At 49.0% G+C, this 12,649-nt stretch overlaps 1 long non-coding RNA gene across 1 annotated transcript; it reads right to left on the bottom strand.

Annotated features, from left to right (window-relative positions):
- Positions 1-105: 105 nt before the first annotated feature.
- Positions 106-1,800, bottom strand: LOC113744729 (uncharacterized). Its single transcript, XR_003461779.1, has 3 exons — positions 1,690-1,800; positions 1,431-1,482; positions 106-122 (listed from the first exon to the last, which is right to left on the bottom strand). It is a non-coding gene; the product is annotated as an uncharacterized LOC113744729 (long non-coding RNA).
- Between the last annotated feature and the right edge of the window lie 10,849 nt (positions 1,801-12,649).

Genomic DNA, 12,649 nt, shown 5'->3' with positions numbered 1-12,649 from the left:
CCTGAGACCGACTCATACCGGGTCAACTCATCCACCTACCTGCATCCCCGTCAGCGCCCGTCTGTCCCAGTTTGGTGTTTTTAGACTCCAGAGCCATCTTGAAGAGCAGCAGACAGCGCTCCCTGCAGGAGACACCCATTACTACAGCTCACTGTGTGTACTGTGATTTAAGAGTTATGATGGACAGTGAAGTAAACTGTGCACAACCTGCAGCTGTCTGTTAGCTATGTTAGCTCAGTCTGTTAGCGCTATGTTAGCTCAGTCTGTTGCTCATGTTTACTCAGTTGTTAGCTGCTGTTAGCTCATGTTAGCTCAGTCTGTTAGCTGCTGTTTAGCCCTGTTAGCTCAGTCTGTTAGCTGCTGTTAGCTCAGTTTGTTAGCTGCTGTTAGCTCAGTCACTGTTAGCTATGTTAGCTCAGTTGTTAGTCATGTTTAGCTAAGTATGTTAGCTGCTTAGTCATGTTTCAGCTCAGTTTGTTAGCTGCTGTTAGCTAGTCCGTTAGCTGATGTTTTGCTCAGGTTTGTTTAGTGCTGTTAGTATCGTTAGCTCCTTGTTAGCTGTGTTAGTCCAGTCTGTTAGCTGCTGTTAGTCAGTTGTTACGCTGCTGCTTTCTAGTCAGTCTGTTAGCCGGGCTGCCTGGACTGTGGGTACAGAGTCCGTTACATAACCCGACCGCGAGTCTCTCTTTGTCTCGTTATCCTCTGTCGGTTCGTTATCTGCGGTCGGTGCGTTGCTGTGGCTCTGTTGCTGATTGGTGGTTGCAGTTGCAGGGCTTCATCTCCGAGCTGTCACAACTACACTCTTAAACGGTCTGGCAGAGGCAGAGCAACACGGCAACGACTATTATGAGCGCCAACACATAAAAAGAAATCTGGTTTTATCAATCAAAACATCTTGATCTGTTAATTGTGTCGGTTCGTTAAGACAGAATCACAACGGAAAGAGTCTGTGTCGAGTCAGGCTCTTCTCTGTGTGGACAGCGCAGCTCGACGTTGTCATCAATATTTAATCCAATAACCTCCAATAAACACAAAGAGGCTGTGGAATGAATCATTTATGGAGCGTCGTCAGGAGACTGCCTCCAGTGGAGACAGAGGAACTGCAGCTTTTGCACTTCCTGTGTCGGCTTCAGTGAACTGCTGCTGTGATCGAGTCTGTCGAGTGTTTCAGAGACATTAAAGAACCACTGTGATTACATCACACACACACACACACCACACACACACAACACACACAACAACACACACACACACACAGTGTGTAAAATAAGGTTGTGTGTGAGCCGCCTGCAGTAAAACCAGTGTGATGAACTCGTCTGTATTCAAACACTTGAGGGGGGCTAACAAAGCTTCTGAAAAAAAACACCATCGGTTTTCAGTTACTATGCAAAACGTTCTCTACTCCGTTCTCTTTAGGTTTGTAAACTTACCGAAGCTGCGACGCAGAAATCTTGACTGATCCATCCTGAGACTCCAGAGTCTCTGCAGAGAAATAAAACATGTGATCAAAAACAGAGAATTTTTAACTGTCCTTTTCCTTTTCTCCTTTTGTATGTGTATCAATATGCTGTGTTTTATATGATGTTTTTTAAGTTCTTTAAAAAGTAAGCTGAGGTAGGGAAGAAAAAGAGGAGGAAGGAAGAGGGAAGGAAAGTATGAGGTTGAACTACAGCTGAGGCTGAGGATTACCATGTTACATTGGCTGTGCACCTAGCTCCTGTTCTGGCACGACACTGGCTGAAAGTCTGTACCAATCAAAACATCAGCTGCAGTTTTTTTGGACACTCCATACTGGCTTCATTTCCCAGCAGGGGGGGTTTGCCACGGAAACGCTAGAGATCAAAACAAGTCACCTTTGAAGTTGTTTGTCTTTGATATGCCCATACATGGTAACCAGGGGGCGTGTATTTACATGGTACTGGGGGTGTCTTATGTTTGTCTTTGATTGCCCATACATGGTAGCTAGGAGGCGTGTCTTTGTGATGTCACACATTCTAGAGCTTTGATCTGGACTGTATATATAAGTGGAAACCAACACTGCTACAGAACTCCACCAGATTCAAGGATCCCAGAGAAGGAAGACGACTCTTATGGAAACAATGAACTCCTCCGATGAACACCACTGAGCCTGCAGCTGCTTCTGCTTCTGGCTGGCGTCTCCAGTCGAGACAGACAGTCAGAAGCAGCTTCGTCCGTTTGTCACCATGCTGACCTTAAGACTGTTACACAAGTGTCACATGTGCAGAGCCGTACCAAGGAGCCGTGGGTGGCCCACACGAAGACTCTGGTTAGCCAGACCATGGGGGGCTCACCGTGACGGGAAACTTCTGCCCAGACGTAAGGACATGAGAAAGGTGTGCAAGGCCGTGCAGAAAGATCTGCGAGAAGAGGTACGGCAGCAAAGGACTGCTGCAGACTGTCATTCTGCAAGAGGACGCAGCCGTTGACGCCGACATCGCCAGTGTCTGCAGCTCACACCAGCGTTTCATCGATGAACAGACCAAGAAACGTCTTCTGCAGTCGGTGGGATTCACACATTTTGGCTTACTTTGACTGCCACAGCCATTGCATCTACATTCTATGTCGTGGTAGTGCTATTATTAGTTGGTGTCACTATGTAGTGCTTTCCAGGTGTGAGTGTATCAGTGTTTTCTGATCACATTCACACCTTGTGGTTTTCTCGGGTCGCTCCGGTTCGCCACGTTTAATTTCAACGAAAAAAAAAACCTGTACTTTCTTGACTTTACCATCCGGTCACATACATGTTTGTCAGGGTTTTTTTCTCCGGGTCGCTCCGGTTTTCCCTTCTCGACAAATCGATCGAAAAAAAAAACTTTACTTTCTTGACTTTACCATCCGTCACAGTACAGTTTTGTTGGGGTTTTCCTCCGGGTCGCTCCGGTTTTCCCCTCTCGCGAAATCGATCGAGAAAAAAAAAAAACCCAAAACATTCCACCTTCAATAAAAGATTTAATTGAAAATTGTCAGACTAGGCCTTTTATCTCTCCGTAACCTGTAACCAATTTTACCGTAATAAATAAATGGTGTAACCTTTTCCAACATTAGAATAAAAGGACATTAGTACTGTTGATTTAAGGACAGTGTTTTATTCCAGATTTTAAAATGTCTGTAGATTTTACGGTGAAATACTGCCAAACCATGATCTTGTCAAAAATGTCTCACAACTTAACTTTAAGGGGCTGCGCTTTGGCTCTTCACTTCACAGCAGGAGGATGGCGCTCGGAGGCTGGCTCTTGGTTTTAATCAGCTGTAGCGTAGTATCTAATTAAGTTAACGTTAACACCAAAACCGGGCTCGTTCTCGGTCACGCTGCGACCACGAGGCTGTTTTGGGCCGTCCTCCACGCGACTTCAAACCCATCAGGAGAGTTTCAGAAGCGGTTCGCCCACGATACTTTAACTGGCTCCGATTTTTCTGGCTCGTGCTTCTAAATATATAAATAAGCTTCAGAGTTCATTTGTTTCACTTTAGGCCGTTTGTACGACCGGCAGGTTTTTTTTTTTTTTATTTGAACATCAACCAAATTCTCTTTGTTGTTTTGGTGTCTGACTTCCTGTCAGCTTGAGCTGCTCTGGTGCAGATTGACGTGACGTCTAAAATAGAAGAGTCGCGTCTTCTTGACGGAGCCGAGCCGAGAGTCGCTTCTGAACTGCACCACGACGCTTCCTGTGGGGTTGGAAACACTGACAAGAACGACCATCGACGGACCTCAGGCCGGCGATAGGATGTTTCTTATCTGAAGGTGTTTGGGAGTCGACTCCTCTCCGGATGTTTTTAGATTTTACAGATTATGTCACGGAGACTAGGTTGTGTCGGTCTGTCCTGACCTCGTCCCTGCTTTGTCGGTCTTCATTCCAGACCTTCTCCTCACACGTCTGCGTTCAGATGTGTTGCTTTCTGTTCAAACAAGCAAAATGAAAGTTAGCGTTTGTTGTCTTCTTCATCTTGTCTCAGTATCAGGCTGCACAGTTACACACAGCAGCACAGTGAGGACAGACTGGACAGCTGTCTGAGGATGTGATCAGCATTCAGAGCTTCCTCTCTCGAGGTTTCTCCCCTTTTCTTTCCATCCATGTGAAGTTTCTGTGGCGGGGGAAGTTTTTCCTCGAGAGACCTCGGCTGCTCTGAAGCCAAATGCTGACACACTGAGCTGCACAAAGAAACTGGAGAAGAAGAACGTGACGATTATACAGGAGTGAATGGAGGTCTGCAGTCAGCCCAGTCTTTTCGAGACAACATTCAGGTCTTTGTCCTGACTCCAGAACTGAGCACACAACGTTTGGTCTCAACTTGAACCTGAAAATCTGCAGATTAAATCCACGCCTAATATGTTAAACTCGACTAAAGTTAGACACGACACGAGATCATTAATTAATCATCACATAGTCTCTGTGATGTCCCCGCAGACTGTCTAAAACCTGGACGTAGTCTCTGTGATGTCCCCGCAGACTGTCTAAAACCTGGACGTAGTCTCCGTGACGTCCCCGCAGACTGTCTAAAACCTGGACGTAGTCTCCGTGACGTCCACGCAGACTGTCTAAAACCTGGACGTAGTCTCATATCATTTGTGGTATTAATGTCAGATTAAAATCTCTGAGCTTTTCAAATCCCAGTTTTTCTAGTTTATCCCAACAGATGTTGAAGGCAGAAAAAAACTGAAGTGAAGAAAGTGCAAAGTCTGCTGATCATTTCTGGTTTGTCAACGCCGCTTCTCACTGGACGGTTTTCATTTGAATCGGTGTGATTAACAAATGTTGATCAGGTTTCTTTGCACTGTGGAATATCTCTGGATGTTGGTTGGAAAGTCAGTGCTGTGTTAAAACCTCCATCCAACACTGAAACACCACAAACATGTCAGTCACTTGTCTACATCTGAATTTCTCTGGACGTCCGTAGTATAAACCTTATATTTAGTCAGAGTTTTTGTGTTGGAAGCATTCTAGTATGGAGATGAATGCCTTGCACTGGGCTTTTGGTAGCATTTTACAATTGGAATTACTCCCTTTTGTAGGCGAATCTGATTTGGTAATGGAAATATAGTATAAAACCAAATCATTAGCCATAACCTTAACCAGATGTTAATTACAAGAGATGGAAATATGTAATATGGAAATCTCTTTTTTTTGTGACCTTTAAAAAAAGTGTATTTTCATATCTAAACCATGTGTTTTCTATTTGTTTTATTGCCTAAAGAGCTCCATGTGTCATTTATTCTGATTGCCTGTGATCTGCATGCTTCCTGCCCATTTTGTCCGTTGATTTATGTCTCGCTCGCTGTCTTAATAAAATCTAATTTTGTGTTATGTTTGTGTGCTTTGTTTCAGTTTTTATTAAACTAAATTGGTGCGCCCTTAATTTCACCAAGAAGAAAGTCCAGCCTTGTATGGTTTGAAGGGACATCCAGTGGGGTCAGCTGACTGTCCAGCTTTGAAAGTGTTTCAGTATGAGGAAGTATACCGGAATTAGTCTCTAACGCAATATCCAGCACTTCTGAACACAACGTGAATGAATGAGAAAAATGTCCAAAGACAGAAACTCTAAACTTTGAGTGTCATTATTAGTGATTCAGATTGATGTTTATGGAGATGTTGTGTCTGTTTTCCTCACATGGTGATGTTTGTATTATTGCCAAGAAAGTTGCACGAAGTAAACTCTGAGAAAAATAGGTCTCAGTTCACGTCCTCCCTCTCGACCTAAGAAAAGGCAGTCGTTTTATACCATCCACCATGATATCTTCATCAGTTCGTCTTTCTGACTGTGTTCCACTGGTTCAGCGTCAAAGGACAAAGTTTGAAGCTCAGTTCTTGGAGATCGTTGTTGTCCTGGAGAAACATGACGTGTGTTTTCGGGGTGCACAGTGGAGGAGCTTAGGCCATTCTATTATCTAATGTACAGCTGCCACCGTGACATCAATAGACGAGCACAATGTGTGTTTCCATAGTTAACGCGATAACACGCGACTGTACGTCACAGCTGAACCCCAAATGAATTGCTGTGCTACTAATAAACCCATTACTACACTGTCTGCAAAGGTCAAGAAAACAAATGGACGAGCCAGAATTTCTCTCAAGTTAAAACGGGACAAACACTAAATCCTACGAGTTGGAGTCTGAAAACAAAAGAGAAATGACTTATGTTTTTAATAAGTAGACACAACTACGGCAAAAAAATCAAAAAACTACCCTAGAAGCCAGAGTTTAGGTTTGTTCCATTTTAAAGAGCCATCTTTAGGACGTAGTCTCCGTGACTCCCCCAGCGACGTCTAAAAACATGGACGTAGTTATCCTGTGACGTTCTCGCAGACTGTTAAAACCTGACGTAGTTTCGTGACGTCCCCCGTCAAAACTGTCTTAAAACCTGGACGTAGTCTCTGGGACGTCCCAGCCAGACCTGTCTAAAAACCTGGACGTAGCCCGCTTCGTGACGTCCCCAGCAGGACTGTCCGAAACCCGGACGTAGTCTCCGTGACGTACCCCAGGTGTTTGAGAGGTCGTCAAGTGTGTGTTCTCTGGTCATCTTCATCGTTGCATGTCCTTCCTCTTCCTAAAAACTCAGCAAAGACTGGATTATTCATGACCTGAGGAGGCTGGAATGAAAGCTGGCTGCTCAAACAGGACACCTGTGATTGACACTACTGTCAATACAAAGCGTCCCCGCTGCGTAATCGCATTACCTTTAACCTTAATATAATGTGAACAGGTAAGTTTGTTATAAATTCACACTCTAGTAACAGTTGTCATAAACGGGGAAATTGCCTTACAGAGACCAAAACTGTTTTATTTGTACCAGGCTGTTAAACTGGTTTTATTTGTGTGAAAGTTTGGGACATTTGGGGACATGGGGACTATGGAGACCTGACTCACTTCTGGAGGCCAGCTCCGGTGGGACCGTTAGAGGAAACTGCAGTTGTGGGCACTTCACTCTCGTTGGCTTCTTTTCACAGCCATTCAGAAGGTTCCTTGCCCTTGGTAGAAAAGCAAAAACTGCCAATTATTTCCATTGCACTGATTAACCAACTAACATCGACCTCTGGACTTTAAGTCTGGTTTACCGAACCATGAAACTGTGAGCGCGAGCGCGGTGACGTTCAGGTCACAGTATCTTTATGAAACTCTTATGTAAAGACAGAAAGAAGAAGGCAGGCGTGACAGGAAATGTTTAGACGTCTGAGGCCCATTCAACGTTTGAATGGTCGTTTTGGTGTGTGTGTGCTCCTCATGCGGCATTTCGGTCAAAGTTTGAGCGTGTTTGTGTGTGTGTGTCTCATTTGTGTGGCCAGTGAATTGGAGGATTTTTGTTTTGTCGATGGACATACCTATGAGGCCCCGACGTGTGGGGTCCGTGGCAACGACACTTAAATATGTACAGGAACAGACAGACAGAGATAGAGAGGAGAGAGACAGGACGAAGGCAGGAAGGGAGGGAGAAGAAAAGGTTCATGAAATTAGAAGCTCATGGTTTAAAAAAAGAGAGGGAGCGGGACCGGTTTTTTTGTGTGTGTGCAGGAAGCGGTGCACGACTGCAGCAGGAACACTATTTTCTTTCTCATTCGGTCCTGCAGCCCGACCGGCCTCCTGGGTCTGTTTCCTGCCCCATGTTGTCAAACATCAGATAAAGTTCCTGCAACGCGAGCATTCACAATTACTGCAGAGGGTTACGCTGCGGTCACCAAGTGGTTTGGACCTGGGAGACCGACGTCCAGGTTTTAGACAGTCTGCAGGGGACGTCACAGAGACTACGATCCAGGTTTTAGACATCTGTGGGGACGTCACGGGACTACGCCAGGTTTTAGACAGTCTGCGGGGACGTCACGGAGACTACGTCCAGGTTTTGGACAGTCTGCGGGGACACGTCCGGAGACTAACGTCAGGTTTTAGACAGTCTGCAGGACGTCACGGAGACTACGTCCAGGTTTTAGCAGTCTGCGGACGTCACAGACTACGTCCAGTTTTTTAGACAGTCTGGCGGGGACGTCATCGGAGACCGACGTCCAGGTTTTGACAGTCTGCGGGGGGACGTCAGGAGACTACGTCCAGGTTTTAGACAGTTGCTTGCGGGGACGTCACGGAGACTGACGTCCAGGTTTTAGACATCTGCGGACGTCAACGGAGACTACGTCCAGGTTTTAGACAGTCATGCGCGGGGACCGTCTCGGAGACTACCTGTCCAGTTTTTGAGACGGTCTGCGGGGACGTCACGGAGACTACGTCCATTTTAGACAGTCTGCGGGGACGTCACGGAGACTACGTCCAGGTTTTAGACAGTCTGCGGGGAGTCACAGAACTAACGTCCAGGTTTTAGACAGTCCTGGGGACGTCACGAGACTACGTCCAGGTTTTAGACAGTCGCGGGGGACGTCACAGAGACTACGTCAAGGTTTTAGACAGTCGCTGCGGGGACGTCACGGAGACTACGTCCAGGTTTTAGACAGTCTGCGGGGACGTCACGAGACTACATCAGGTTTTAGACAGTCTGTGGGGACGTCACGGAGACTACGTCCAGGTTTTTAGACAGTCTGCGGGACGTCACGGAACTACGTCCAGGTTTTAGACAGTCGCGGGGACGTCACAGAGACGACAATCCAGTTTAGACAGTCCTGTGGGACGTCAGCGGAGACTAAGTCCAGGTTTTAGACATCTCCGGGGGACGTCACAGAGACTACGTCCAGGTTTTGCATCTGCGGGGACGTTCACGGAGACTACGTCCAGGTTTTAGACAGTCTGCGGGACGTCACAGAGACTCGTCCATCTGCAGGACTCAACAGACTAGTCCAGGTTTTTTAGACAGCTGTGGGGACTCTCCGGAGACTACGTCCAGGTTTTAGACAGTCTGCAGGATGTCACGAGACTACGTCCAGGTTTTAGACCGTTGCGGGGACGTCACAAGACAAGTCCAGGTTTTAGACGGTCTGCGGGGACGTCACAGGAACTACGTCCAGGTTTTAGACAGTCTGCGGGGACGTCACAGAGACTACATCCAGTGTTTTAGACAGTCTGTCGGGGACGTCACAGAGACTAGACGTCCAGGTTTTAGAACAGTCTGCGGGGACGTCACAGAGAACTACGTCAAGTCTGCGGGACGTCACAGAGATAGAAGTCCAGGGTTTTAGACAGTCTGCGGGGACGTCACGGAGACTACGTCCAGGTTTTAGACAGTCTGGCGGGGACCGTCACGGGACTACGTCAGGTTTAGACATCTGTGGGGACGTCTCGGAGACTACGTCCAGGTTTTAGACAGTCTGGCGGGGACGTCACGGAGACTAACGTCCAGGTTTAGACAGTCTGCGTGGACGTCACGGAGACTACGTCAGGTTTTAGAGACAGTCTGCTGGGGGACGTCACGGAGACTAATCCAGGGTTTTTGGAGACAGTCTGCGGGGACATCACAGAGACTACGTCCAGGTTTTAGAACGTCTGCGCGGGACGTCACAGAGACTAAGAGACTACATCCAGGTTTTAGACAGTTCTGTGGGACGTCACAGAGACTAACGTCCAGGTTTTAGACAGTCTGCGGGAGTCACAGAGACCGTCAGTCTGCGGGGACGTCACGAGACTACGTCCAGGTTTTATACAGTCTGCCGGGACGTCACAGAGACTACGTCCATTGCGGGACGTCCATGACGAAGTCCAGGTTTTAGGACCGTCCCTGACTCCCAGGAGACTACGTCCAGGTTAGACAGTCTGCTGGGACGTCACGGAGACTACGTCCAGGTTTTTAGGACAGTCCTGGCTGGGGACTTCCACGGAGACGACGGTCCCAGGGTGTGTGACAGTCTGGGGGGGAATGTCCCGGAGACTAAGACTCAGTTTTAGACAGGCTGCGGGACGTCACGGAGGACTACGTCCCGGTTTGACAGTCTGCGTGACGTCACGGAGACTACGTCCAGGTTTTAGACAGCTGCCTGGGTGAACTACACGGAGACTACGCCAAGGTTTTAGACAGTTGCGGGGACGTCACAGAGACTCATCCAGGTTTTAGACGTCTGTGGGAAACGTCACAGGAGACTACGTCCAGGTTTTAGACATTCGCGGGGACGTCACAGAGACGACTCCAGTCGGCGGGGACGTCACAGAGACTACGTCCAGGTTTTAGACAGTCTGCGGGGACCGTCCACCTGCAGACTACGTCCAGGTTTTATGACAGTCTGCCGTGGCGTCCCGGAGACTACAGTCAAGGTTGTAGACAGTCTGCGGGGACGTCACGGAGACACTCAGTTTTTTAGCACAGTTCTGGCGGGGACTCACAGAGACTACACAGGTTTTAGACGATCTGCGGGGACGTCCAGAGACTAGATCCAGGTTTAGACAGTCTGCGGGACGTCACCAGAGACTACGTCCAGTTTGACGTCGGCGACCGGCTGTCAGTGGGACGTCACGGAGGACTACGTCCAGGTTTTAGGCCAGTCGCCGGGACGTCCACAGAGACTACGTCCAGTCTGCAGGGACGTCACAGAGACTACGTCCAGGTTTTAGACAGTCTGTGGGGGACGTCTCGGAGACTACGTCCAGGTTTTAGACAGTCTGCAGGATGTCACAGAGACTACGTCCAGGTTTTAGACCGTCTGCGGGGACGTCACAGAGACTACGTCCAGGTTTTAGACGTCGCTCGGGGACGTCACAGAGACTAGTCAGGTTTTAGACAGTCGCGGGGACGTCACAGGACTACATCCAGTTTTAGACAGTCTGTGGGGACGTCACAGAGACTACGTCCAGGTTTTAGACAGTCTGCGGACGGAACAGAGACTACGTCCAGTCTGCGGGGACGTCACGGAGACTACGTCCAGGTTTTAGACAGTCTGCCGGGACGTCACGGAGACTACGTCCAGGTTTTAGACAGTCTGCGGGGACGTCACGGAGACTACGTCCAGGTTTTAGACAGTCTGTGGGGGACGTCTCGGAGACTACGTCCAGGTTTTAGACAGTCTGCGGGGACGTCACGGAGACTACGTCCAGGTTTTAGACAGTCTGGTGGACGTCACGGAGACACGTCCAGGTTTAGACAGTCTGCGGGGACGTACCGGAGACTACGTCCAGGTTTTAGACAGTCTGCGGGGACATCACAGACTACGTCCAGGTTTTAGACAGTCTGCGGGACGTCACAGAGACTTACATCCAGGTTTTAGACGTCTGTGGGGACGTCACAGAGACTACGTCCAGGTTTTGACATCTCGGGGACGTAAAGAACCGTCAGTCTGCGCGGGACTCCGGAGACTACGTCCAGTTTTAGACAGTCTGGGCCGGGACGTCACAGAGACTACGTCCAGTCTGCAGGGACGTCACAGAGACTACGTCCAGGTTTTAGACAGTCTCCTGTGGGGCCGTCACGGAGACTACGTCCAGGTGGGGGGGGTTTAGAACAGTCTGCGGGGACGTCACGGAGACTACGTCCAGGTTTTAGACATCTGCGGGGACGTCACGGAGACTACGTCCAGGTTTTAGACAGTCTGCGGGACGTCACCGGGACTGAACGTCCAGGTTTTAGACAGTCTGCGGGACGTTCAGCGGAACTACGTCCAGGTTTTAGACAGTCTGCGTTGGACGTCACGGAGACTACGTCCAGTTTTAGACAGTCTGCGGGGACGTCACGGAGACTACGTCCAGGTTTTAGACAGTCTGCGGGGATAACAAGACACATCCAGGTTTTAACAGTCTGTGGAACGTCACAGAGACTAGTCCAGGTTTTAGACAGTCTGCGGGACGTCACGAGACTACGTCCAGTTAGACTCGGGGACGTCACGAGACTAAGTCCAGTTTTAGACCACAGTCTGCGGGGACGTCACCGAGACTACGTCCAGGTTTTAGACAGTCTGCGGGACGTCACGGAGACTACGTCAGGTTTAGACAGTCTGCGGGGACGTCACGGAAAGCTACGTCCCAGTTTTAGACAGTCTCGCGGGGACATCACAGAGACTACGTCCAGGTTTTAGACAGTTCGGCGGGGACGTCACAGAGACTAACTCCAGGTTTTAGACAGTCTGTCGGGACGTCACAGAACTACGTCACAGTTTTAGACAGTCTGCGGGGACGCACAGAGACTTACGTCCAGCTGCGGGACTCCGGAGACTACGTCCAGGTTTTAGACAGTCTGCCGGACGTCACGAGACTACTCAGTCTGCGGGACGTCACAGAGACTACGTCCAGGTTTAGACAGTCTGTGGGGGACCGTCTCGGGACTACAGTCCAGGTTTTAGACCGTCTGCGGGAGTCACAGAGACTACGCAGTTTAGACGTCTCGCGGGGACGTCACAGAGACTACGTCCAGTTTTAGACAGTCTCCGGTCCGGGGACGTCACAGAGACTACGTCCAGGTTTTAGACAGTCTGCGGGACGTCACGGACGTACTCTCCAGTTTTTAGACAGTCTGCTGGGGACGTCCACGGAGACTACGTCCAGGTTTTAGACAGTCTGCGGGACGTCACGGAGATACGTCCAGTTCGTGCGGGACGTCACGGAGACTACGTCCAGGTTTTAGACAGTCTGCGGGGACGTCACGGAGACTACGTCCAGGTTTTAGACAGTCTGCGCGGGACGTCACGGAGACTACGTCCAGGTTTTTAGACAGTTCTGCTGGGGAACGTCCCGGAGACTACGTCCAGGTTTAGACAGTCTGCGGGCGTCAAACGGAAACG

Source organism: Larimichthys crocea, unplaced genomic scaffold (assembly GCF_000972845.2).
Source record: "Larimichthys crocea isolate SSNF unplaced genomic scaffold, L_crocea_2.0 scaffold146, whole genome shotgun sequence".
Classification (NCBI taxonomy): Eukaryota; Metazoa; Chordata; class Actinopteri; family Sciaenidae; genus Larimichthys; species Larimichthys crocea.
This window is presented reverse-complemented; position numbering and strand designations above follow the sequence as displayed.